This window comes from Mus caroli, chromosome 8 (assembly GCF_900094665.2).
Source record: "Mus caroli chromosome 8, CAROLI_EIJ_v1.1, whole genome shotgun sequence".
NCBI classification, from domain to species: Eukaryota; Metazoa; Chordata; class Mammalia; order Rodentia; family Muridae; genus Mus; species Mus caroli.
Window position 1 is genome coordinate 79,398,968 of NC_034577.1, and position 27,797 is coordinate 79,426,764.

Here is a 27,797-nt window from a genome sequence, read left to right on the forward strand (position 1 = left end):
TCAGCGTTTGGAAGCTGATTATGGGATGGATCCCTGGATATGGCAATCACTAGATGGTCCATCCTTTCGTCACAGCTCCAAATTTTGTCTCTGTAACTCCTTCCATGGGTGTACAATCTGTATCCCAGGTGCTCCAGAGGTCCCGGCAGTCACGGTGCATGCTAAGTAACACTTGTGAGATGAAGACCGACACTTTGTTCATTTCAAACCTTCCCGTCCAGGACACCATAATTGAAAACCTACCTTACCCAGGCACAGGGCAGACAGCATCTGTGGTGGTTACCCAGAATGCAAAGCACCTTAATCTAGGTGTCTCCATGTTCATCTTACCCTACACACCCTTTACCATTTAGAGGCTACATAGGCCCCCTGTGGCAAGATCAGCGAGCGCTTATGGAGTACCTACTGTGTGCTGGCCACAGGCAAAGGTGACCTAAGATCAGAAAAGAGAACAAGATCCAAGCTTGGGCACCAAAGAGCATCAGGAGCAAGATGGGTTGGCAAGCTTTCTGCTCTTTGCCAATCTGGTGGGTTAAAAACGGCATTTCCCTGTGGCTTAAATATATAGTTTTCTTATTATAAACGGAGCTCTGAATCTTTTTAAATGTTTAAGATCCCACTAGTATTTCTTTTTCTGGTTCCATTTCTATCCTTTGCACATGGGAGATATTCAAAATATCTAACCACCAGTGTGATACCAGCCAATCAGAGCAGGCACTGGCCTTCGGCAGCGCTGTCATCTCCAGTGGCTTGGCTGTGGCTCAGCCCAGGCCCTGCCTGGTTTTCTGCTGATTTATTGACTCTTTGCTTGTAGAGGCTCCTTACACATTGAGGAAGGCATCCTTTGCCTGTGATACGGGTCTCGTTTGATTTACTAGAGCAGGTGTGAAGCAGTATTCAAGTTTTGTTTTTATGCAGTTTAATGTTTCTATCTCCTGTTTTATGGCTTCTAGGTCTGGGGTTATGGTTAGAGAGGCCCCACTCGCCCTGGCCCTATTAAATTGATTTCCTAATTCTCCCTATGTTTTCTTTTAATATTTTTAAGTTTTCCTTTTCTGTTTAGAACTCTGGCCCCACGTGATTTACTTTGGCCTGAGGAGTGAGAGAGGTCCAGTTTCCTTTTACTTCAGGATAGCCACCCTGCTAATCCTAGTCCCAATTCTTGGGCAATCCATGGATCCACGTGCCTTGGGTTTCTAGCCGTGTTTGGACATAGTCTGGGCTTGTCTCCAGCCTCCTGCTCTGTCCCTGGACACTAAGAACCCACGGGCTCCAGCCCAAGCTGGCCTGGGTACCACCCCTGCCACACTCTTGTCTCTGAGCACTCCTTCTTGCCTGTGCTTCACCCCTGGACCTTAGGAACTACAATTTGTCATGGCTGAACAAAGCCACTGCAGTCCAACTGGCTAACATTAGGTTAATATAGGGGAAACTGAACCTTGCCGACCAAAGGCCTGCCCTTTCCTTTCTCTCTCTCTCTCTCTCTCTCTCTCTCTCTCTCTCTCTCTCTCTCTCTCTCTCTCTTTCTTTCTTTCTTTCTTTCTTTCGATGTTCAGTAGTCAGACTTTTCTGTTTGCCCCACCCCCACACATATGTATGCCATTTCACTGGGTTTGTGTCTCTGGCTTCTATACTAATAGAAGTAGCTAATATCACTCCCTGCTCTGTTCTTTAACCAGACAGTGTCTGTACACAGGGAAGCTCCCGATGCAAGAGGCTGTGCTCAAGCCCCCAAGGCCTTCTGCACCGGCAGTGTCAGTTCCTCACAGTTGGAAGAAAGTAACACCCGACACCTGTGTGTTTGGCAGCACACTGCCCACTGGCTGGCTTCAACTCTTCTCTGTATTACCCAACGGAGCCAGTATGTGGGATGCCCCAAGCTGTTAGTGCAGGGGGGGACCCCAATGCTGTTAGAGTAAGAAAGAGGCCTAAGCTGGCACACAAAGCTGAGCCCTGGCCAGTGGCAGAAGGAATAAGGCCAACAGAGGTGCCAGTTTTTGTGCAGCCCCAGACCTGTAATTGGGACCCACAGGTCACTCTGGCTACAACTGAACAAACCAGGGCCTAATTAACTTTCCCCTTGGCTTCTGCTATGGCCATATCTCACCTTCATCAGAAAAGAATGGCTGGCCTTTCAGAGGGGCTGGGAATAGTCTTGGGTCCCCAGGAAGACACAATAATAATAACCCAAGAACATAGCTTTTTAAACATTGTCTCCACTTGTGTTTTTGTGGTTGGGCCTTTAGGAAAGCTGTGTCTACAGTTGGATTTGGAACTCTACAGCCTGTGTTCTTGCAACAAACAAGTCAGACCTCATTGGTCTCCTGTTCTTTCAATATTTATTATTCTGGGTAAGCTCCTTCAACTCTGAGCCTCAGTTTACCTGGTGTATAAATTGGGAGTGAGTGGGAAAACTCCTGCCTCTTGCTAGGATTGTTGTGGAGACTACATGGAGAGCATTCATTCATTAATTCATTCAGCAATCATATATTAAATACCTCTGTCTGCCAGGTGCTGGATTGAAATATAATGGAGCACAACCAATGTGTCTCTTGTCCTCCTGAAACTTAATGGGGGACATGGACAGTAAATGGTGAATACCATTACAGGCTCCTTACAGAAACTGACAGGGGTGGACCACAGTTATATGGTTACAGAGAGCAATCAGGGAAGGTGGTAGGGGCTATGTTTCAGGCAGTCTCACGGGACCCTGCATGCAGTAAGAGCTAAATATGTGCAGAGTGGTAGGAGACAAATAGTCCATACTATATGGGAAAGAAATATTTGCTTATTTTTCACTCTGGGTACCAGGGGCATGATGGGCCCAGTCCTGCCTCTCTTCAGCTGTCATGTAGCCTGAACAAAGTCAGAGATGAGAGGCCGGCAGCGCAAGGGAAGAAATCAGGCTCAGGTTGGCACCCGTCCTGCGGGCTTTGTCTATTGCATGGAGCATGTCCCTACAGCCTCATATTAGACCCCATGGTCTTTCTACAGAGACTGCACCTGCCTGCCCTTCCCTGTAATGAAAAGCCAGATATACCAGCTGTCCCTTTAGCAAAGAGGCTACTACCTCTAAAAAGCCATCAGGAGCTCAGCTTGGGAGTTGAGATTGTTGCAGGGCGGGATTGACAGCCAGCTTCGGGCACTATCAGAAGAATCACTGGGAAAGTCAGTTTTAAAACGTTACAATGGCATAGATAGAGCACCCAGCATCCTCGGGAGGGCAGCCTCATTCAATTAGGCCAAAGCAACGGTCAGCTGAAATCACAGACTAGCCTCACAAGGTAGCCCTGGTGCCAGAAAATGATAAAAGATTCCATCTGAATCTAGACGAAAGGTCCACAGTGATCAGCTTCAATGGCACATAAACATTGGAAGCTGCCCCTGGCCAAATGGAACCTGCTCCTGCAGGGCCCCAGGCAGTGCCCAGAGACACTTTCTGAAGTCACTGGAGTCCCCCAGCTCCTGCTACAACCATTCCTAGCACTTTCATGGCCAGAGAACATCACATCACAAATAGTGTTGGAGTAAATCTCAGCCCTCTTCCTGTTCCAGTGTTCCATGACAGCAGAGCCTGAATTCGTGGAGATTTTCCAGAAGTCACAACTTAAAGGGCCATCAAATGCATGACATCTCCTAACAGGGTGCCCATACATCACATCTCTACTAGGCACAAAAGGCCAGCACACTGCCAAGTCAACACTGTAGAGACTCACCCTGTTCACAGGATGTCGACCCTGTCCCAGCCACCTGAGCTTCCTCCCCTTGAACACTACTATGTGGAAGCAAGAACCCCACTCTCTCACCTACCCCCAAATAGACACTGCACAGTGACATGAGACTCTACCCAGAAACAAAAGTTAAAGGCTACCCAGGCAATACTGTTGATTCTTGGTGTACGCTTATAACCCCGAGCATGGAGATAGACCTCTGCTACCCCTTTGCTGGTGAGAAGCAAAGACAAGGGGCGTTAGAGCAGACAGAGGACATTAGAGTTTTCTTTGTCTTCTCACAGCCTAGAAATGCACATGCCCTCTGTGTATTAGGGCAGGGGGCGGACAGAACTTTCTCTTAAGTTCATGCTTCAACAAACAGATGGGCCAAACATGGCCACTCCTGCCAAGGAACAATGACATCTTCTGAGTCACTGACCAGAAATGAGGATTCCCCAGGAGAGGTCTAGTTGCCGGGTGGGGTCATCCTTAACACAGAGAGCTCCCCTTCCCAGAATGCAACCCACCCTGTCACCTGGGATGGTCCCCAATCCCCGCAACTCTTCCCTCCCATGCTGAAGAAGCCAAGCACTGCCCCCTCCACCTCTACTCCCAGATGCTTCAGATAGAAGAGTCCAGAGGTCCTGTTATGGATCATAGGTGTCCCCTGAAGGCTCTTGTGCTGGGGTCTGGGTTGCCAGCTAATGGGGTTTGGAGAAGTGATTATGAGGACTCTGATGAGCTGATCATATAATAGAATTATTGAGCTGGGCGTGGTGGCGCACACCTTTAATTCCAGCACTCAGGAGGCAGAGGCAGGTGGATTTCTGAGTTTGAGGCCAGCCTGGTCTACAAAGTGAATTCCAGGACAGCCAGGGCTATACAGAGAAACCCTGTCTCAAAAAAAAAAAAAAAAGAATTATTGAGGGATGGGGTTAATTCTGGAACATGAATCACTGGGGGCGGGGGGTGCCCTGAAAGGATATACCATGCCCAGTATATACATTTTCTCTCCTTCCTCCCTTCTTCGGCCCCCCATCCCCACACTTGCCTTCTTTCTGGCTGCAGAGATGAATAGACTTCTTCTCCCATGATGTTCTGTCTCATGATGGTCCAGAAACAACAGAGCCAGATGAGCAAGGACTGAAATCTTTGAAACTGGGATCCAGACTAAGCCCTTCCTCATTTAACCTGTGTTCCTCTGGTGTTTGGTCATAGCAAAGAAAACCTGACTAACACAGGTCCCATTGCCCAGGAAGTTTTAAATAAACTACACTCACGACTACCCAGCCCTCACCCTGGGGCAGTAGCTCAGAGGTTAAAGTTCTTGCCATGAAAACTCAAGGAACTCAGTTTAATCCCTAGCACTCCATCAAAAGGCTGGGTGTGGCAACACATGCTTGTGATCCCAGAGCTCAGAAGGCAGAGGCAGGTGGATCTGCGGCACTCATTGGCCATCAAGTTACCATAGCCTAAACAGCAAAAATCAGGTGCCAGTGAAAGACCCTGTCATTTAAAAAAAAAAAAAAAAAAAAAAAAAGGAGGCAGATGAGAAATGACAACCCAGGTTGAGCACTGGCCTTCACATGCACGTGCACACACACACACACACACACACACACTTTTTTTTTCCCAAGATGGGGTATAATAGAGTCCTGGCTGTCCTAGACTTGCCTTGTAGACCAGGCTGGTCCTGAACTCACAGAGATCCATCTGCCTCTGCCTTTTGAGTGCTAGGATTAAAGGCATGTGCCACCATGCCCTGCCACAGAAATGTGATTTTTAAAAACCACTCCCACTTCCCACGAAGGTACCCATCAGAACCTCTACTCCTGCCATGCCATGCCAGCTTCATAGATGGGCTCCCCTTTCTCCATATCCCAGCAGCACCGGCTTCTACATTTGGGGGGTTGGGGAAGACAGTGGACATCAGGAAAGACAGGTGGTATTGCCCTTGGCCCCCAAATTCTCAACATCGGGAAGAGCTTTGCATCCAACAGCCTCTGAATGTACTGTGTTCCTTCCCTCTCTCCCTCGAGGAAGGAAGGGGCTAGAGAGAACACCAATCAATGGCCAATGGCCAATAACCTAAGCAGGTTGATGAGACAATGAGCCACCATGAAACCCCAGGAAGCCAGGGCTCAAGAGTTTGGTAAAGATGAGCACAGGTATTTAGGAGGGTGGTGGGCAAAGGGCAGGAAGCTCTGGGCTCCTTCCCGACACCCCACTCCACAGCTCTGTTTACATTCTCTAGAACAGCTTTTAGAGTAAGCTGGTATTTACAGGAAGTGTTTCCTTGAGTTCTCTGAGCCACTATAGCAAACTGTTCAAATCCAGTGTAAGGGAGTACAGGATCCCAGTTTAGCTTCTTGGTTAGAAACACAGGGCACAGCCAAAGCTTGTGATTCCCTATCGAAAGTGGAAGACCGGTGCCAAACCTGAGCCCTCGATCCAGATCATCCATGGCTATCTCTAAACAGGCAGTGTCACGGCTGGATTAGATCGGAGTCTACTGCTCAGCAGGCTGGCTGCTGGTGGGGAGAAATCCCTACACTTGACATGTGTGTGCTCAGTGCTAAGTGCCAAGTGGGAGAATCAACTAGACACTGAGGGTTGTTGTTGCTGTTGTTGTGGTTATTGTTTCAGATAAGACTGAGCATAAGACTATCTTTTTAACAGGATCGTCACTCAGCAGAGCCCTGTAGCTGCCAGACTCACTAGCATGGGCTGCCTCTCTGGGATATCTTTCCCCAGAGTAGACATACTAGCATCACCTTCTACACAGAATCCAGTAGGAAGGAGGGCTGGTGAGGCCTATCAGCTGATCAATGGTGAGCCCAGCCAGGGAAACTGAGCTACTACTGCGTCTTGTTTGTTTTTGTGTGTTTGTTCTGTGTTTTTGAGTCAGGGTTTCTCTGTGTAAGCCTGGCTGTCCTGGAACTCGCTCTGTGGACCAGGCTGGCCTCAAACTCAGAGTTCTGCCTGCCTCTGCCTCCCAAGTGCTGGGATCAAAGGCGTGTGCTACTGCAATTGCATTTTTAATCGCATTTTTTAACACAAAAGTAGAACCAAGTTCCCCATGACATCTTTATGCCAAAGCTCAATCAGTGCAGAGAACCAAGTTGGTAAAGTGAATAGCCAGTGAACTGGCCTGGACACCAGCGTACCTCAGAATGAAAGGCTCCGTGGTCCACATAATGACAGTCTGCAATGCAGGAAGCAACTGGAGTGTGTTGTGTGGCAAACCCCAGGTAGGGAAGGGTTTGGGGTTAAGGCCCAAACAATTTCCAGTGGTTCATTTCAGAGATCCTACTAGTCCTAGGGAGAGTCCTGCACACGTCTCAGCCCCGTTAGGGAAGCTCAGCCAGGGTGATAATGAATTTCTCCAGGATGCTATTAAGCAAGGTCACTACTCACACTCTAACTCCCTTCCAATGCTCCAGGTTTTGGGGGTGTTCCTAGATATCACATATCACATCCCAATGGAGGTCGTTAGTGGGGTCCTGTTAGGAAGCAGGCAGGGCTATGGTAGGCACCACGAACATCAATACCAATGCTGGGCACCCCGCGAACACACGGCTGCAGAGTTCACCCTGCTGGAGGTCGCCAGCTGAAGCAGTTAGCTGCTGACTCTTATTTGTATATAGACCTCAGCTCCGGTGCCTGCCTCTCCCAGCCTCTGCTCCAGAGTCTTGTGATTTCTTCTCCACACAGAAACACTAGCATTGTTAAGAGTGTGATAGCCGGGCCTGAGGTTCAAATTGATGCTGAGAGCTAACGGGAAGAGATGTACATGATGGATAGGGTCCCTTCCTGGGGATCTGCTGAGATGGGAAATGCGTCTAAGCAGAGGCCCAACCGTACCTAAGGGCCTTTCAGGACAAGGTGAGCAAGAGGTTTGAGTTTCAAGCTGCTTCCTGTCAATAAATGTGACCCCACGTGGGTGACAGTCTCCAGGGCGTTAGAAAACAGACCTGAGATCTAGAGGCCATTTTCCCAAAACTAGCATCCAAAGGATTTGACTGATGACCATGATGAAATGCAGGGTTGTGAAAAGAGCCCAGAAGTGCATGTGCCTCTGTGGTGTGGCTGGCACACCCCAGTGTGTGTTCCCAGCCACACCCACCCCGGGGGGGGGAGGCGGGGGGAGCACGTACTGAGCCATAAGTGACTCCTCATGACATCATGCCCTAGCATACCCTTCAAAGTGTTGGATGCCTTCAGAATAGAGCTGCCATTACCTCTAGCACTTCCCTTACTCAAGCCCAGAGGCAGACCTGGGTCTCCATTGCACAGGTTAGCCTTGATCTCTGAAATGTCCCCATCCCTCCACAAGCCCTTCCTTGAAGCTCACTGCTTAGCATGGCTTTCCACACTTAAGCTGCTTAACTTTGCACTAACAACCTCTTAATTGCTAGGTTTCCAAAAGGCTTCCTATAAATCTGGGGTACGGGCTCACCCTCTTAAACCCCATACACTGTGGAGTAGGGTAAGGCAGGGACAGGGTACCTCTACCTAATTTCTGCCTGCAGGAAGCTGTGGCTTTTATTTTTAATTTTATTTAAAAGAGGATACAGGGTACCCAAGACACCACAATAAAATGACATTAACTGTAAAATTACATTATTAATTCTTTAATCTCACTTGAGGCTTCAAGCTGTTGCTATGTCCAATTATCCGTGTAACCACCTGTCAGAATCCCGGCGCTATTTAGCATTACCTCCAGGACAGCGGTGGGCCCGGTGGTCCGTCAGGTCTGCCAGAGACTCGAAGTCCTGCTGACAGTGATCGCAGGTGTAAATTGACTCATCTTCCACGTCTTCATCGTCCTCATTTCTCTCCTCTTGACTTGTCACGCTGTTCCTGTCTTCCAGCGCACGGCTGGTTTTCCGATCACACTCTGGCTCTCCTTCCAGGCCTCCTGCCAACAGGAAGAATACAGTCCACATCAGCCGACAGGGTCTCGGGAAAGGGGTTTTAAAAGAATCACCCAGTATTTATTACGATACATTTAATTACTCTACCTCCTGGGGTCCATTATTCTCAACACCTCTCAGCATATTAATATATTGGGGGGAAGGGGGCTGTAGCATGTGGCGCAGTAATTCTCAACTAGATTCTTTAATTCGTGGCACAAATCTTCTAGGAGGACTTCCTGTCATCTTCCCTCTATGCATGGCTGCTGGGGGTTGTGACCCATCACGGAAGTGAGAAGGCTTTAGCATTTGTTTCTGAAAAATCCAGTTCTACTGCATACCCCTTTGTAGCCCCCACAGCTGCACCTAGCCCACCCAGTTTCCCCTAAAGTCCTCCTGCAGTTTAGAACAGGAACCTCTCAGCTACACAACACATCTCCCAGGTCCCTGCAAATGCCCTGTCTCTGGGGAAAAAAAGGAAAGGAAATGAAGATGACAAGCCCAGGATGGTTAAATCCAAAACTCGAATGGAGATAGCCATGGTGGCACATGCCAGCAATCTCAGCATTAGAAAATTCCCAGGTCAAGGCTAAACGGAGCTACCTAATGAAGACAAGGCCTGGGCAGAAGCCCTGACTCAACAAAAGAAAGCAAAGACAACAGAACGCCTGACCAGAGCCAGCCATTCCTGGTGACCAGGGAGCCACCCAGACAGTAAACACCAGGCTTGGACGGTGGTAGCGGTTTCTGTAAGATTAACAACTGCTCTGGACTTAACTCTAGGCAGTGAGCCTGTGGAGGAGAAACCCTGCATGCATATGCTGAGCAAACCCACAACTCTGAGTGCACAGCCCCATTTCACAGCCTCACACCCCAGAGCATGATAAAGGAGCTCAGGTCATGTGCAGCAGCATCTCGCAGAGAGGGACAGCTCTGTGAGTCCCATTTCAAAGTAGGGCCTTCCCATATCCAGAAAGGGGAGGGGGTAACATGGCAGCACCCTCCATTTCCTGATATCCCCACACATCTGTGGGGACAGAGAATAGTCTCAATCTTAGCAATTAACAGAACTTGTAAATCAACACCTAGAAAGACAAAATAACACGGTAAACGTACGACACGTCAGTAACCCTCATAAAGCTGAGTGGTTTAATTGAGCATGCCTGCTTAATACAGAGAACCCTCATAAAGCTCAGTGGTTTGATTGACCATGCCTGCTTAATACAGAGAACCTTGGGTTGGAAAACCAAAGTGTATGCTGTCCCTTTCTATACACAATTGTCCTAAAACACGGGCCAGAAACTGGCAGCACTGACCTAAGTCACCAAAACAGGCCACTGCCATGTATAAATGTATTTATGCAAATATATATGCACACAACAACTACATGCATGTGTATGTGTGTGTGTGCCTGCACACACATAACTGTAACAAAAAAAGAAGGCTTAGCAGGCAACCTTTACATTCCCCAGGGTCAGTCACCAAAGCATCAGAGAGACCCGAAGCTAAGAACCCACTCAATTTGAGGTGCAAAAGCACAGACCCATAAATATTTCAATTTAGAAACAGATGATGTTATAAGGGCTCTATTTCTCCTGTCTGCAAAGAACACACATTTCCAAGCCCCCAGCATCAAGAACCTGGGAACACAAATCAGCTCATTGGAGAGCCAGCTGCCGCCTTCCAAGGCAGGAGAGAGCGTAGGACGCACGGCAGAGGCAGTAAAAATCAATGCTTCCATTTGTGGCCCATCAAAACATCTCTCTTCTTACCAATTAAGGGATGTACAATTTTTAGGTTCTTTTATTACCAGAACAAGCCAACTCCCGGCAATACAGAAATCCCATTAAAAGCATATTTATCTCAGGGAATCTGACCCACAGCAGCAACGGCGATGTGAGAAACAGAAAGTGAAGAAATAAAACATAGCATTCAGAGCCTCTGAAATCATCATCACCACACAGCGTACGTACACGGGCAAGCACAGCTCTCTGAAACTCCAGTTCACTCTCCCTTTCCTTAATTTAAAAACAAAAACAAAGAAAACCTTCTGTAGAGGATTTAAAAGAGCCATAATTCCAGCATTATCTGCTCTACCAACTCTCTAGATAGTAAGTTACACTCCGCACCAAGCCTTTGCTGCTTTACTTAACACACAGTTTAATAGACATATTTAAATTACCCCTTGTTTTTTTTTTGCCATATTTACTTGGCAATTTTAGCTGTAATAGCTCAGCAAATCCACAATTGGAACCACAAACACTACATTTCATTTGATCTCTTTAAATCTGGTGCATCCTGTTGACTTGGGAGTACATAAATCAGAATGTCAGCCCTCAGTTTTTATAAGGCAAAAACCCATAAAGGCGTCCAAGAGTATAAAGCTGTCTTAAGAAACTGTCACCTCCTCTATGTCTGGCTGCTAATGGGACGACAGGGTTGCTGTGCAAAAGGGGGCAAAAGAAAGAAAGAGTCAAAGGGGCAGATGCAGAAGCCAGCTCAGGGTAAATGCAGGCCCGCCCAGACCTCACAGATCCAGCCTCCCAGAGTGAAAACTCTTCCAGCCTGACCTCCAAGGAAAGCTGAAGGAAGACTGCCAGACAACCCAAGCTCTGAGCAAGAGGCTTTGCCTTAAGACCCAGCACCCAAGGACCCTGCAACAACAACAGCCCCTCTGACCCTGGGCAGGACACACTCTGTAGAGGCTCCTTCCAAGAAAGGAGGTGGTGGTGCACTCAGGAGGCAGAGACAGGCAGATTTCTGAGTTTGAGGCCAGCCTAGCCTGGTCTACAAAGTAAGTTCAAGGATATCCAGGGCTACACAGACTCTGTCTCAAAAAACAACAACAACAACAAAAGAAGGGAAGGAAGGAGGGAGGAGGGAGAAGGAGAAGAAGAAGAGGAGGAGAAGAAGAGGAGGAAGAGGAGGAGGAAGAGGAAGAGGAGAAAAGAACCCTACTTTCCTATTCAGCAGCACTAGAATCTTAGGAGAAGGGGAAAAAGAATGAAAAGTCTCTTTTCTTTTTGTCATTTTAAAGATTTATTTATTAGTTTTATGTATTTGGGTGCTCCGTCTGCATGTACACCTGCACACCAGAAGAGGGCATCAGATCCCATTACAGACGATTGTGAACTACCATTTGGCTGCTGGGAATTGAACTCAGGACCTCTGGAACAGCAGCCAGTGCTCTTTATTACTGAGCCACCTCTCCATACAGCACTCAGCAAGCTGGGAAAAGGCAGCCTGCTGGTTTCTCCTCTGTCAAGGCCTCTGGGCTTATGAACAAAGCTATTAGCCAGTTCCTTTCCCTCCCAGCCACTCCACTTCTCCCAGATGCCATCAACAGCAACTGAAGCCAACAAGGGGAAACCCTTGTTCAAGCTACAAGGACTTGACTCCCTTGGCATTACTCCCTTGTGGCCACATGTGTGGGACGGGAAACCAAATGAGCCAGAAAACACCGCCTTCTCAATCCAAATTGACACCTGCCTCTACTTCCCAGGCCTCACGTTCCAGCACAGACAGCTCACAGGTTGATGCTTTCTTGGGTTTTGCCCAGGAAGCCATCAAGACAGAAGCTGGCATTAGCTGAAGCTTTGTGGGATGCCCGGCACTTTCCATGCAGAGCCAACTGGGGAGTGCTCTGAGCAGTCGCCACCATGTCCCCATTCTAAGTAATGGAAACAGGGTTAGTCAAGGCCAGAAGGGAAGGGGTGGGGCCACCACACTGTCCACCCACAGCAGAAACAAGAAACCACCAGTCAAGTGTGGGGGACTGTGTACAGCCATCAAAGCCATCTGGAGGGCCTGAATGGCCACATAGGCCTTGAAAGTTCCGTGACCTAATACTTCCTGCTCCTTAGCAGCCAAGATGTCCTTTCCTCTCACGCACCTAACATAAACTCCCTGCACAGACCCAGGCCCCCTGCCCACCCTGTCCCTTGCTGAGAGCACTTGGTACAAAAGCTGCTCGTGTGGACCAGTTTGCTCTTTCTCTCTCAATTCACTGTGGCAGTCTGCATTATCTAAAGACACCAAAATAGTTCTCATTCCACCTGTCTCTCTGCAGTAAGTCCTTGACCCTGCACCCATCAAGAAGGACCTACTTCCCCTCCACAGCCATCCTAGGCTGGCAGCCTTGACAAGCCCCTAACCAAAAGAACACAACAGAATTGATGCACAGAGATTCTGAGGCTAGGAGGAAGAGCTTGGAGCTTCCCAGTAGGTCTCCTGGGATACTCCCACTGGGAACGAAGCTGCCAGACTGTGAGAAGCCCAAGGTTAGCACAGCTTACGCTTAACTCCCAGCCTCTAGTACCAACCACCAGCCATGGGAATATACCAGTTCAGACTTCCAACCCTGATAGACTTCGGACAGCTGTAGCTCTGGCCACCACACAGCTGTCACTCCAGAAACACCAAGAAAACCTGCCACCAAAGCCCAATAAGTGCACAGAATAGGGAGAAATGACAATTGTCAGTCACTCTAAAGTGCTGAGCACCAGTGCCTTGACAAGCTGTAGTAACTGGGCGGAGCTTGCCCATCAGCCACTAGGGGTGGGTGTGGGCGTGGCTTGGCATGGCTATGGCCCTGGCTGCGGCTATCTCTGCTTGGTACCATCCCCCAGCCTTTAATGCAAACAGCACATGATGGGCACTCAGTAAGTGCTGAGCATGAGGGAAAACGAATTGGTTTCAAAGAAGCAAGTCTCTACCTACAAGAGTTGGGATGTAAAGAAAACAGACATCACAGCACCGTTTAGCAGATGGTATTAAGTGGGACCACACAAAGATGTCATCTTTTTTTGTTTTTGTTTTTGTTTTTGTTTTTGTTTTTTGAGACAGGGTTTCTCTGTGTAGCCCTGGCTGTCCTGGAACTCACTCTGTAGACCAGGCTGGCCTCGAACTCAGAAATCCGCCTGCCTCTGCCTCCCAAGTGCTGGGATTAAAGGCATGCGCCACCACTGTCCTGCAAGATGTCATCTTTTAAGTTGAAGAACTCAAATATTGCTGATCTCAAAGCATCCAGCCTGTCTGTTCAGAGAGCCTTCCCTGTCACACTTGACACTGGCTTCTTGCACACACCCACCAAGCCACTCCACCCTATGAAACACAACCCATGAACCCAAAGATGTGGACTGGAGGTCTCTGGTAACAGAGGCCATGACACACCCTGATTCTCAGGAGGAAGGTAGTTCCTTTAACCCACCAAGCCACAGTCCTCCTCAGGGTGACAGTGTGAGGAGGACTCCAGTCTGAAGGAAGCACCACACCGCCCAAGAAGTGGCAGGGAGGATTCAACAATTTGTCAAAGGTAGAAGAAGGTGGCCTAGCCTCCCCAGCAAGGGCAATCTTGGGATCCTCTGCCCAAGGTTTCCTTGACATGGTAACTTGATGCCCAGATACCATGGCAACCCCAAGTTTCAGACAGAGAAGCAAACTACATTAGGAGCACCCAGAAAAGACAGCTCTGGATTCCAGATCCCCACCTAACCACTGCACAGGACATTGAAGGAGTGTGTGTGGGGGGAGGGGGTGATACCTGAGGAAGGGCCGGGTGGGAAACAGCTGTGCTTGCCCAGTGCTGAGAGACAGCAGGGGAAAGTCTGGCACTGTGGGTCTGGAAGACCTGCTGGGCTCCTGACCTGGGGCTGCTGGGCTCCTCAGCAAGGAGGGCGGCTGAGACAGACTCAGCAGGAATCGCCAGTGACTGAAAACCCTCTGTCCAGGTCCCGGCCAATGCACTGCACCCGGATGTGGGCCTCCTCTCTCCCCAGGAGAAACTGCAGAATCAGCTTGCAGGTACAGAGTACTCTGAGAACCTTCAGGAACCATGGAGAAGGGGCTGGTGAGATGGCTCAGGGAGTAAGAGCAACCAACGACTGCTCTTCCAAAGGTCCTGAGTTCAAATCCCAGCAACCACCCATAATGATATCTGATGCCCTCTTCTGGCGCATCTGAAGACAGCTACAGTGTACTTATTTATAATAATAAATAAATCTCTGGGCTGGAGCAATCAGGGACCAAGCAAGCAGGGCCGATTGGCGCTAGCAGGGTCAGGGCTGAGCACCATGTAATGAAGGCAGGAGACTGTAATATCCCAGTGGCAGAGCTAGAGAGAATGTATCAGTGCCAGCAATCACACAACTTCATTCACTCATCCTTCGCCCACAAATGCCTCCTGAGTGCCCAGTTTATGCCAGGCATAATATATACATGTTTGCTACAAGTTAAGTGTACTTCCTAGCCCTGTTTATCTTGGTGGTCTCAAAGCCCACAGTTAGCCTGACACACACACACACACACACAAGACACTTATTAAACATGTGGGCAAAGGAGTGAGCGGGTAGTGGAGGTAGTAGAAGGGAAAGTGGAGCTGAAATATGGGTTACACAGTCAGCTTTAGACGACCCCTGCTACAATGACTTCAGAAGTGTCCTTCATCTGAACCTCTAGTTCTTGCTGTACCCACAAGGCCCTGAGTGGGACCTACAGCATCTGTTCCTGCCACAGCAAGCAGAGAGCAACAGTCGCTAAATGGACAGCCACAGAAGGATGTAAGAGCAGCTTAGCTCCACCCACTAATAAGTACATGAGCCTGGTGGAGTTCTAAGGGGAGTTGGGGGAAGGGGACCAAGAATTAGGAGAGGGTTCAAGTCAGCAGTCAGCCAGGCAGTCAACTAGGTCTCCCTTCTTATCTCTTCTCACAACCAGACCTGGATGTGAACCTTCGCTCTCCACCTCTGAGGACAGTAGAACCACCCAGTGCTGAGTTCCAGGGACATCTAAGGGCTGAGAGCCCACTGGCTGGGAAACATCAAGACACCAGGCACAGCCTGATGGCTGATGTCACTGGACATTGGCAGTCATTTAAATAACAATGCACGCAACAGTTCAGGAGTCTTGGCAAGGGAAGGGAGGACAAGAGCCATCATGCCTCAGTTCAAATCCACACCCCTGCTGGGCAATGGTGGTGCACACCCTTAATGCAGGTGGATTTCTGGTCTACAAAGTGAGTTCCAGGACAGCCTGGGCTATACTGAGAAACCCTGTCTGGAAAAAAAAAAAAAAAACACCCACCATTTAGGCAGTGGAAACTTTGGACAGATCACTCTCCTGCCCTTGAAGCTCATTTAAATCTTTAATTGTTTTGTTTTTTGGTTTTTCGAGACAGGGTTTCTCTGTAGCCCTGGCTGTCCTGGAACTCACTTTGTAGACCAGGCTGGCCTCGAACTCAGAAATCCGCCTGCCTCTGCCTCCCGAATGTAAATCTTTAATTTATTAATTGATAAATACGAAGCCCGTACCTCCACTGTGTGTTGTGAGAAAATGGTTCGTGGCTTCCGGCTTATCGGTGCTGTGAGTCAAACCCAACACACACAACATGACAACCCTGGCAAGGGTTAAAGACCTCATACAGCAAGGGAGGCTTTGTGTGTTCCTAAGGATGAAGAAGGATGCGAAGATCAAGGCACAAAAATATCCATGTAGAACAAACACAGCCCCCAGTAAACCTCACTTAGCCCAGAAAGGAGATTTGAGTGACTGAGCCAGTTACAAATGCCCTCCTCCCTAAACAAGCTTGCCATGTGACTTGAGTCTGCCCGGGGCCAGCATCTACCTCACACACTTCACCTTTCTTCTCCTTGTCCCCGACTGCGGCTGAGGGGGAAACGTGCCATTTCCTTGTTTATTGGAGGCAAGTTCTCCTAAGTAACAAATCTATTCTCCATCCTAACAGCCTGTGTGCTTCTTCAAGGAAGTCCACAAGGCAAGAAGCACTTTCGGAACTTTGGTGCTGGGACTTAGTTCCATCCATATCTGCCTGGGCCGTGCCTGCAAAGAGAACGTTTTTGACCCAGCCTGCGCTGGTGGACCTGCAAGTCCCTGAGACACAGGCATAGGCCAAACAGGGCCAAGAGCCTCCATCCCAATTAGCACAATTGTTTGTGCACCCATTGTGGACCCCCAGTTCTGAGGTAGCCATTATTTATCTCTATATTTACAACATTTCCAGTACAAACTAGGACTTAATAGTCAGTCTAAGGCACTCTTGACAGCAGGGCTTTTGGCAAATATTTTGACACACAACTCACTGCCCATGTTCTGCCTCTTAAGGAAGGAACTGTGGCCCCCAGTTAGTGGGTTCATGGATGGAAGTCAAATCAGTCAGGGTTAGGCTGCACTACATGAACCTTGCTAGATGCACTGTCTCGGCTGTCCATGAGAAACTGACTCAACCCAGCACTCCAGCTGACCCTGGAGATGACCAGAACTTTCCAGAGAACATATCTTCATCCATGAGATATTCTGGAACTTGCAACCCAAAATGGCTAACCCTGTGGTAGTCAAGGTTTCCTCCTTCCTTCACGCCTTCCATCTTGTGCCCCAGCTCGATGTCTGTGGCAGCAATTAGGCACCACAACCAAAGGCCACTTGGGGAACAAAGGCTTACAGTGTCACAGTCCATCACTGAGAAGAGTCAGGGGAGGAACTCAAGGCAGGAGCTGATGCAGAAGCCATGCAGGAGTGCTACTTACTGTCTGGCTTAGCTTGCTTTCTTATACAGCCCAGAGTCATTTGCCCAGGGATGGCACCACCCACAGTATGCTGGGCCCTTCCACATCAAATCATTAATGAAGAAAATGGCCCACAGACATGTCTACAGGCCAGTCTAATGAAGGCACCTTATCAACTCAAGTTTCTCTTCCCAGATAACCCCAATTGTGTCAAGTTGACAAGAAGAAAACAAAACAAACCTGAACATCTTTATCCTGTAATCTATAGCCCATTAAAAGAGATGTCACCATTGGACTGATTATACAGAAAGCCATGTAGCTCAGACCAGGGTAAATACTAAGCCACTCAGATACCAAGTGAAGCATATATCTAGTATCACACAAACTGCACACACAGGGCACTCCTGAGATAGTTATCACCCTGTGGAAAGTGATGCCCAGCACAGCCTCCCTCGGTAGCTTTTTTTTTTTTTTTTTTTTGGTCCTTAAAGGATGAAGTCTTTATTTTTATGTAAAAATCTCTGGAAATTTAAAAATTAAACTAATTAATTTTAAATTTTGTGTTTGTCCATGTACTACTTCCTATGCATGTCACAGCACATATGTGGAGGTCATATGACAACTTAGAGGAGTCTTCTCTCCTCCTTTCTGCCACCTGGGCTCCAGAGATCAAACCCAGGTTGTCAGGCCTGGTTGTACATGCTCTTACCCACTAAACCATCTTGCTGGCCCTACATCTCTGGATTTTTATGTGTTAACATTAAATTTAAAGAAACAATATGAGCTGGGCTTGGTGGTGCATGCCTTTAATTCCATTATGTGGGAGGCAGGCAGATCTCTGAGTTCAAGGCCAGCCTGGTCTATAGGACTGTGAGGGCTACACAGAGAGACTCTGCAGGTTGGGAGGAGAAAAGACTTTGGAAGACTGGATTTGGCCTAGAGCTCAGCAGGGAGTCTCTTCCATGGTATAGTCCTCAGGACCAGCCAGGGGCTCTCACATCCAGGCCCATCTGCTCAGTGAGGCCCTGCTTAGATGAAGAGGACAGCTGAGAAGTATGACAATGTCCTTTCTTTGGACACTGTAATCAGGATTACTCCCACTGCTGAGCCTGTATCCTAACTCTGAACACAGGGATAATATCCTGGCCTGGTCAGGCCATGAGCTCTTGCTGGCATGACTCCAGTTTATACCAACCAGGCCCTGGACAGCAGCAAGCTTCCTCCAAGGAACAACCCTATCAGGCCCAAAACTTCATATCTGCACCCCACCAACATTTACTGAATACCTACTAGATCCTAGCCACGGTTTGAGGCACTGCAAGCAAGCACCCACAGAACCAAGCTGCAGCTCTGTACTATGAAAAAGCCGACATTTAAACAAGCACTTTGTTCTTGCTGATTGTCTATAAATTAGGGGAAAGCACCCTCTCTCAACCCAGCTGTTTAAGCATGGAGTCCATCCCACAAAGACACAGGGACATGACAGCTTCCTCTGCCCCCAGCACACCTGCACAAGGGCACTTGAGATAGGTGTGGTAGGAGTGGGAAGCAACAGGGCAGGTGGTGTGGAGGAAAGGAGGGGAGGAGACATAAAGGAGAACAGCCATCCAAATGTTCTTGCTGAAAAGGAAAAAAAAATAAATGGTTTCCATTAAGTAGTTAACAGTGACAGTCCTCCGAGCCACACAACCTTAATAGAACCAATCTCACCACGTGCAGTGGCGAAGAACTGGAGGACAAAGCCACCCTGGAACTATGAAAATTGCACACTGTGACTTGCTAGCGACCTCCTGAAATGGTAACCATTCTGCCCTCCCAGAGCTGCCGGGTGACATCTCCAGGCAGGCCAGAGGTGGACAGGGGAAGAGGGAGTTCGTTCAGGACCCCATGGGAGCTAGATCAATCCAGCTGATTTGTGGCTAGGGCCAGGCCTGGCTCTCCTAATTGCTCCAGATCCTGGTATAGAACTCAAGGCCACGATGCTGAGGCAAAAATCACCCCTTTGTGGTGGGTGCAGTAGAGCCCCGAGCCCCATGAGAGAACAGGGAGAGTGAAGGAGTCTGCCTTTCTCTAACCAGAACCCACGCCAGACTACAGAAGCTTGAGAATGAGAGTTCACACAAGCAAGCAAAAAACCAAGTTACTGTGGTTTCTGGGTACTGTGTACTGCGCTAGTCCTCAGTGGGACCATCTAGAAGCTAAGGCATGGACTGTGGGGAACAACTTCCCACCCAGGAGGGAATTCCTGCTTCTGCCATCCTCCGAAAGGGCTCCGAAGAGCACTTTCCAAAAGCTCAGGGGTCCACCAGGCCAACTCTGCCTCGCCAGCCAGGACCACCCTAAGTCAGTCCTACACCTTGCTTCCTGCCTGCCCCCATGCTTCCATGTACCAAGTACAGTGGGCACTTGTTAAATACACCTCCTGCTATTGATCACCGCAGTTTGTTGAACCAGCCTCGCTTGCCCTTTAGCATCCAGCATAAGATCTGGTACACAGTAGGTGCTCCAAAAAAAGACTTGTGAACCAAGTATGATGGCACAGCACTCAGGAGGCAGGAAGGTAGGAGGATCTCTGTGAGTTCAAGGTCACCCTGGTCTACATAGAGATTCAAGACCAGCCAAAGGTACATAATGAGGCCCTGTCTCAAGAAAGAAAAGAGAAGGAAGGAAGGGAGGGAGGTAAGGATGGAGGAGGGAGGGAGGGGAAGTAGACTGAAATGAACAAGTGAACTACTCCAGAAGAGACCCATTCCACTGTGAAGGCAATGACCCTGTTGGGGTATAGCTCAGTGGTAGTGTACTTGCCTTGTCCTTGAGTTTCATCCATAGCACAGCTAAAAAACAAAAAAACAAAAGAACAAAAACAACCAAACAAATAGATCCAGTCATGGGTCTGTATAAAAACAGAGCCTTGGGGAGGATAAGACAGTGGGAACAGAGCCATGAAGAGGCCCCTTATTCTGCCTCTGCCCAGATGCAAGTGATCTCTGATACTAGAGACCCATAGACCAGGCTCCAAGGAACCCAAATATCAGAAACATTCCCTACCAATGACCCTCCAACTCGGAGCCTTCAGCCTAGCTTTTGTGCAGCTCTGGGAGACCAGGAGTTTCCTCTCCTCCAGCCACAAAGCAAAGATCGTGTAAGAATTTTGAAGATTAACTAGTGACTGACCACAGGGTCTGGTGGATGCCACATCCCAGAAACCACAGGTCTCATGGAGAAAAGCAGGTCTGCTGGGTGCTTTTGCCCACATGAGGAAACCCAGTGGCAGCATACTTCTGAATGCCAGGTCCCATCCAGTCCAGACCAGTTACCCCTGAGCAGGGCAACTCCAGTCTACCTCCAGGGACCTTGACCAGCAGTAGGTTTCTTCCAGGAAAAAAAAACCATAGGTTCTCAGCACAGCTTAACCCATCTGCTTGCTAAGGTCTGTTGTATTTCCGCCTGTTTTATTCCAGCCCCCAAGAGAGTGTTTGGGGTCTCACAAGTGGGCTATAAGACGTTCAGAGTCTGAGACCTAGATTCCTACAGCAACCCTTGGAGCAAAACCAGCAGCCTGCTAGCACCTTCACCAGCAAGAGCACTTAGAGGTCTCCAATTCACACAATTTTCCTGGCGGGATGGACAGATGGAGGGGTTCTGCATGCTGGCCTCAACTCCACGGATCTACATAACCACACAAGAAGAGCAGAGACTTCAGATTAGCCATAGGTCAGAAGTCAAGTGGGCAGCACAGAGGAAGCTTCCAGATGCACCCTGGAGTTTGGCTGTCTCCACCCAAGGTTCAGTGTGAAAATGATCCTTATGAACACACACACACACACACACACACACACACACACACACGCACACGGCACCCCGATCACCCTCCAGGCTCATCCTCAAACCGTCACTTAACTCATATTCCAAACTGCTCCTGATGCTCTTTAGTCAACATGAGGCAGAACCCTTTTATTAAATGCTGCTAATTTTTTATTGAACACACTGTGAATCATTTCATTTTCCATTACCACAAACGTCTCCTATCAGGGCTCCGTAATGACGCTCCTTTATGCAGTCTTGAGCAACTTGTCACTTTTAATCAGTTTTCAGCTTCAGTGTGGCTCAAAAATTAGAAAGGAGGCTCTTTGTGTCATTATTGCTTTTGTTTAAAGGAAAGAAAAAGTTTCCATACAGGAAAGATTATTATACTTGGAATAAGCACACACGAATCAAATTCAAACTAAATTCCTCCCTGACTCTAACCAGTTTTAGCATTAGCTCTTAAAATTTTTTTTTAGGTTTATTTTCATGGAAAGACTGTGCATAATTATTGTTCGTACCCTCCCCAAACACTTACGTTACTAAAGTGCGAAATGTCTTCTAACACAAAGACAGATCTCTGGGAAGTAATTACAGAAATGCATTCAGGGGCAATAATTCTATATTAGCTGTCAGCAGCAGACATCCTCAGAAAGGCACTTGTTACCAAGGAATTATTTTTGTTGCTGCTGAAGGCATGGCAGGCAAGCCCAAACCAAAGACTGCATCTGACCGGAAACACTGGCTCCCTCATCAAGGGTCAAATTAAGTTTAAATCATTACCTTGAAGCCCAGCAAACTCGTACCTGACTGTCTATTGTGGAGACGTTTTTTGAGACGCACTCGAGCGCAACACGGTCTTCCCTTTTCGCAGCGTGGTGCAATTACCTTGAGTCTCAAAAGGATTCTGCCAGGAGCTTGTCACAATAGGGAAAGAGGAGGTGGCAGGGTGTCTATTAAATGCTAACTCATGTCACCAAACAGAATTTTCAAGAATTATAAATTGCCGAGCTACAGCTTGGCTGACCCCCCTCGTGTTAAGAAGAGCCCAGAATATTATCTGGAAAGTGCAGGAATTTGCATCAAAGGCAGGAGAGGTCACTCTGCAGGGAACCTATGGGGGTGCAGCTAAGGAGACAGACCATAGCCCAGTATCAGTCCACAGAAAGTGCGAGCAGCCATGGAGCTCCAGTAGGGGTAAGGAAATTTCTCTTCCCTAAAAAGAAGAGAAGTTAGCACAGGAGAGGCCCGGCTGCTGGGTGAGCACTGTGCCGAACTCTCGGCATGTCCGTGAGCCATAAACGTTTCCCCTGGCTAAGCTTCCATTTCCCCAACTTTATTCCCCAACTTCAAGGCTCTTTTATAATATTAAGTGAGTGAATTTCCATCATACCTGTTTCTGTCCCAGGCTTGTTCTCAGGACCTATTCTAGATGCCGAAAGAAGCCACTGGGGCCTCCATGCTGGGAAGAAGCGATTAAAGAACAGGGGGTTGAGGTCCCCGTGTATCTCAGGGAATCTGCTTAGAGTTGCCAAGCCTCAGTTTCCACATGTCTAAAAAGGACCCTGCTGAAGGTTATTGCCTTTGAAAATCAGAATAAAATGCAAGTGTGGGCTTCTCAATGTTCCCAGCCAGCATTGCTTCCAAGGCGACAGGTACTTGCTGAGGCCGCTCAGCAGAGGCTCACCCACCCTGAAGTTGCTCCTCCCTGGTATATTTACAAGTAGAAGCCACATAGCAATTAATATTAATGAAACAGGGCTATAAGGATCACCACAGATCTTGCAAACGTAAGCTGAGAGAAAAACAATGGGTGGCAAAAGATAAGGCTCCCTTACATACAACGCACCAACACAGACTTGCAAACTGCGTGCATAGACTGATATCGCAAATTTACGATGTTTCTAAAGTGTGACCAGCAACAACATTGAGTTATATTTTACCCACATTCAAGATGGAAGACAGGCACAGAAGTGATGGATGTCAACCCTTCCACAGGAACGGAGAGCCCTTCAGAGCTCTGCGGGTGTGTGAGCGAGGTGTATGAAGGTCTTCCTGGATGGCCCTTATTCCCTTTCTTACATGTGAAATAGTTCACTTAAATAAACAGTACTGCTGAGCTACTGAAGTTTTAAATGCTAATTTAAAAAAGAAAAGAAAAAAGAATGGATGGGAGGGGGTGTCAATTTGAAAATCACAATGGAAGCTTGGGGTTTCAGGTGGAAAAGACTCTGGGGGGAAAAACACAGCCAACTCAGTGTACGGCTATGGCCCAAGATCGTGCATGCGCAGTGCACACAGCATGCTCACAATGCAGCCAGCGGTGGTGCCCCACACCTACAGAAGGATCTGTGAGTGTTCTACTTCCTCCCTCTGTCCAGGGTAGTGCAAGTGGGCAAGGAAGGAGCAGAAAAATGAGAGGGCTTTCAACAGGAAAAATGAAACGGTACCAAAATCTCTGGTTCTACCAGAACAGGACCCTGCCCCTGTCACTTTAGTATGCCCAGTGCCTCAAACAGCACGCATGCAGTCATCAGGCACAAATGCCAGCTCTGAGTAACCGAGTGAACATGGAATGGGAGGAATTACAGCCATTGGCACCATGATAATTTAGAGCAGGTGGACAGTATCAAGTTAGTCATTTTTACTTGGTTTTTAAAATTGTGTGTGTGTGAGAGAGACAGAGAGAGAGTGTGTGTGGTGTGTGTGTGTGCATGCACATGCACGCTTGCTTGCACGCTGGCCACATTAATACATGCGGAGGTCAGAGAACAACCTGCAGGAGTTAGTTCTCTTCTCCCACCATGCAGATTCTGGGAATTGAACTCGGGTCATCAAGCTTTGGCAAGCGCCTTTACCCCCTGAGCCATTTTGCTGGCCCAAGCGAGTCATTTCTAAATAAATGTAGATTTTTGTACTTCTGTACCGGGGAAAGAATGCTCCAGCCCTGACTTCTCACCAATTTTCTGCCCCTCCTGTGGGCAGGCTGCGCTTGTGAGTCCTGACTGTGCACGGGAAGCACCTTTGGGGAGATGAGAATGGAAACAGTCTAATTCAAGACGGAGCCAGGCACTGCCTAAAATGCATCCTGGCCTCCTTCCACGATCACACATCGAATGGAGAAAATTACTCCAACCCACTCCACAGGAGCACAGCCATGCCTGGCCAGCCAAAAGCAACCGTTGCTAAGAAATCACACCGGGTGACGTCACATGATCGCTTGCTACAGGCAAGATGTAGCCAGGGTCAGAGTTCAGAGCAGTTGCTGCAAATCTTTCCAACAAAGCAGGGAGAGGAAGGGAAGGGAAGGAGGCTTCCTGACGGGTGTCCGCTGCAGCAGCACACCCTACCAAATATGTACTACATACAGCATTGTGGAAACTGAGACCAGCACTAGAGAATGATAATGTTCAACCCCCACAAGAAACAGGTGCTTCTTCTGTGCTGAAGTCTTTCCCAGGATACAAGGGTCTGAGCACCTTCAGGGTCGCCATCCTAGGTATAAAAGAGCGAACATAGAAGTACAGGCTAGAGCAAAACCGTATGTCCTGCAACTTCCCATATAGAGAGCTCAGTTACCACAGAGTCCAGGTGCCACCAGCTGTTCTTATGGCGTGAAAGAAAGGAGGCAGCGGTGAGTCGCTCCAGCCAAGCCCCTGGGAGCACCCAGTAGCACCAAGACCCATAAAAAGAAGGTTCCAGAAGGGAGGTCCCACAAGACCTCTCAGCTACAATAGACACAGGGACTCCTACCTGGGAGGACACAGCCCAGAAACCCCTGCACTAATAAAGAGTTTACACATACTCCCAACAAGTGTGCACACACCCACTGTGGCTTGTTACAGGCAGTCCATCAGGCCAGCTTCTGGTCATATCTAGCTTTTTCCCCAAACTGTTTCTTTATTTCTTTTTCCCCACCAAGAAGAGGAGGAGGATGGGGTAGGGGGGAAGGGGGAAGAAGGAAACAGATTCCCTCTTGTTCTGATTACAAAGATAACTGTGATGGATATCAAATATACAACTAATACAGAAAATACCACACGAATCACAAAAATCTCAACACCCAAAGGTTGTGGTCTGGGACCACACTGTGGCACAAGACCTCATCCACCCTGTCCCAAGGTTGAAGACAGGAGCTGAAATCACTGTTCCAAATGAGATGGTGCACTTCACAGTGATCTGTAGCGCTCTATGCTTTGATCCACTCGGCCCTGTGCTGTGCTCACCTCTTCACCGTGAAAGCTTCGTCCAGAACAAGATGGCACGGGTCTGCAACTCATAGCTAAGCATGAGCAAGTGTAGTGATACACTGGCAAGGACTGAGATTTGTCCTCCAGAGGCGCTTTCCTAGTTTTGCAAATGGGTCCAACCAGGAGACTCTAAGCTAAGGAAACTCTCTGGTGCACCCATGGTTCAGAGGCCCACTACATCAGCGTCACCTGGAGGGAAAGCTGCCAAGGTTCCCAGCAGAGGCATCTCTGCTTATCTTTCAGAACATGTCTCTCTGTTCCATGCACACAAAAGACAAAAGCCCATGTGATAGAAAGTAGGTGACTTAGAAGAGACCAATTCCTTCAGCCTAAAACTGTGTCTGGTGGCCCCGAAGTCTGTTACTCATATGTGATCCTGCACACACCTAAGAGCATACACCACACTGTGCTTCTGTCCCAGCAAGTCACTACGGGCCTCATCTTCACACTTGGAAAGTTCCAGTAAAAAAAAAAAAAAAAAATGGACAATTTCCACTTCAGGGATTCTGGCTCTAACATCAAGAGGTACAAACCAGGTTCAAAAGATATGAAACATCTTTGGTTTCATAACTATCACCTAACCATGAAATCCCAAGTCATCCCTGCACTCCAGGGCTCAAGCTAAGAGGGTCTTGAGAAGCCCCAACATTCTGTCCCAGAAACTCAGATGGGAGAAGAGGTGGGACTTGGTCTTCCCATATAGGGACCTCCCTTCCCCACTGCTAACTGCTGACCAGTGCTGAATCACAGAGAAACTGGTGGTCAGGAGCAGAAGGAATCCTGGCCAGCATCATGATTTCATCCAGGAGGGGATGGAGAAATATGAGGACCCAGCATCTTATATCCTACAACTCCATAATCCTCAGATCTCCAGGAAGAAGGATGGATCGTCTTCCAGGTTCACCCTCTAGTGGGGAAGAACAGGGACAGACATGTTAACAGAGAAACACAACCATTTTGAAGGAGATCAGAGACATATATATATTCAAAAAACAAATAAACAAAACAAAAAACAAAAAACAAAATCTTAAAAAAAAAAAATATTCAGCTACACCATGGTGGTGCATGCCTGTGATCCAGTCACTCTGGGAGGCCAAGGCAGGAAGATTGCTTCAAGTTTAAGGCCAGCCTTAGCTGTCTAGTGAGTTGCATCATGCCTAAACTACACAGCAAAGCCTTGTCTCAACTTCCACTTCAAATAAAAAGTAATGTTTAGTTAGCCCACGGTGGTGTTCACCTGTAATCCCAGTACAAAGAAGCAGAGGAGATGGAGGTGAGATCAAGTTTAGGAGCTGAGAGGGGGCCCGCATGTCCAAGCAGCGTAGGGAGAGCTATGTCTGCAACATGGGAATGCTGGCAGATCCTGAGTCAGAAAGCTGGGAAGCCCCTTGAGACTGAGCTGGGAATGGCTGCGTCTGCACCTGAACCAGAGAATGTAGACTCTGGACTCCAGGTGGGTCAGTGGTGATCTCATACAATCAGATTGTTTAGGAATCTCCATACCTTTGAAATTATTGAACATGACTGAATCTTACAGGCAAGCACTTCGATACCACAGAGCCACAGGTTTGAACACAGATGCAGTTCTTCACAAAACTGGGTCCCAGGTCCACCAGGACCACAGCAGAAAAGTGTTCTTGTTTCTCAAAGATTAAATTCTACTCAGCGCCCTCTAAGTTAGCCAGGTCTCAGGATAAATACACCACCACCTGTGTGTTGACTGCCTCTGATTCTCAAAGGAGCAGTACCATCCAGCCTGGCTCCTGTGCTGGGCAATGGAGGAGGGGCCATCTCTCCCAGGGCAACATGGGACCATCATCTTTAAACTCAGAAATACCTAAATCGTAGTCCTAGAAGAAAGACCAGCTAAGAGATCCCTGTGGCCAGAAAGGATAAGCATCAGGGCAAGGACAGAGTCTCAGAGCAAGGAGACAGCAACTGCAGAGAGCAGCTCACCTCGGAACCTCAGCCCCACCCCCCAAGCTCTCTCCCAAAGCAAACCCCAAGAGAAAGCTGGACTGTAGGGCAGCATCTCTCCCCAGTCTGTGGCCCCTAAACCCAGGCAGCCACATCACTTAGAAGGTGGCACTGAGGCAGGTAACCTGGTACGGCTGGCTTCCACAGATGGTAGCTCACAAAGGAACCCTTGGGAGCTGCACCGCTGCATCTCCACATGCTCTGATCCGGTGGGCCTCAGCAGCCCTCAGGTGGCCATGAAGTCAGAACTAGTCCCCCTGTGGCCATCTGAGCACCACCTAGGAGGTGGCCAGGGAGCCTGTGTGTTGGACGAGGAAAAGCAGAAGAGTGCACAGTCAGAAAGAAGCACATGGAGAGGCAGGTTGTTCTCGGAGGTCCTGGGGCACATCATCAGGTGTCATGGTGCCATAAAGGAAAGAATTCATCCGGGCGTGGTGGTGCACACCTTTAATCCCAGCACTCAGGAGGCTGGAGCAGGTTATGAGTCCGAGGCCAGGCTGGTCTACAGAGCTACTTCTAGGACAGCCAGGGCTATAGGGAGGGATAGTGTCTTGAAAACCCAAAAGGAAAAAACAAAAGAAAGAAGAAAGGAGGGAGGGAGGGAGGGAGGGAGGGAGG

General features: G+C 48.5%; 1 protein-coding gene across 1 annotated transcript in view; it reads right to left on the bottom strand.

Moving 5' to 3' along the window:
* Window positions 1–27,797, bottom strand: part of Znf423 (zinc finger protein 423) — a 283,320-nt gene that overhangs the window by 190,203 nt on the left and 65,320 nt on the right. The window contains exon 3 of the mRNA XM_029480964.1: window positions 8,434–8,634. The gene's annotated coding sequence lies outside the window, so the exon portion shown is untranslated. The remainder of the gene's footprint in view (window positions 1–8,433; window positions 8,635–27,797) is intronic.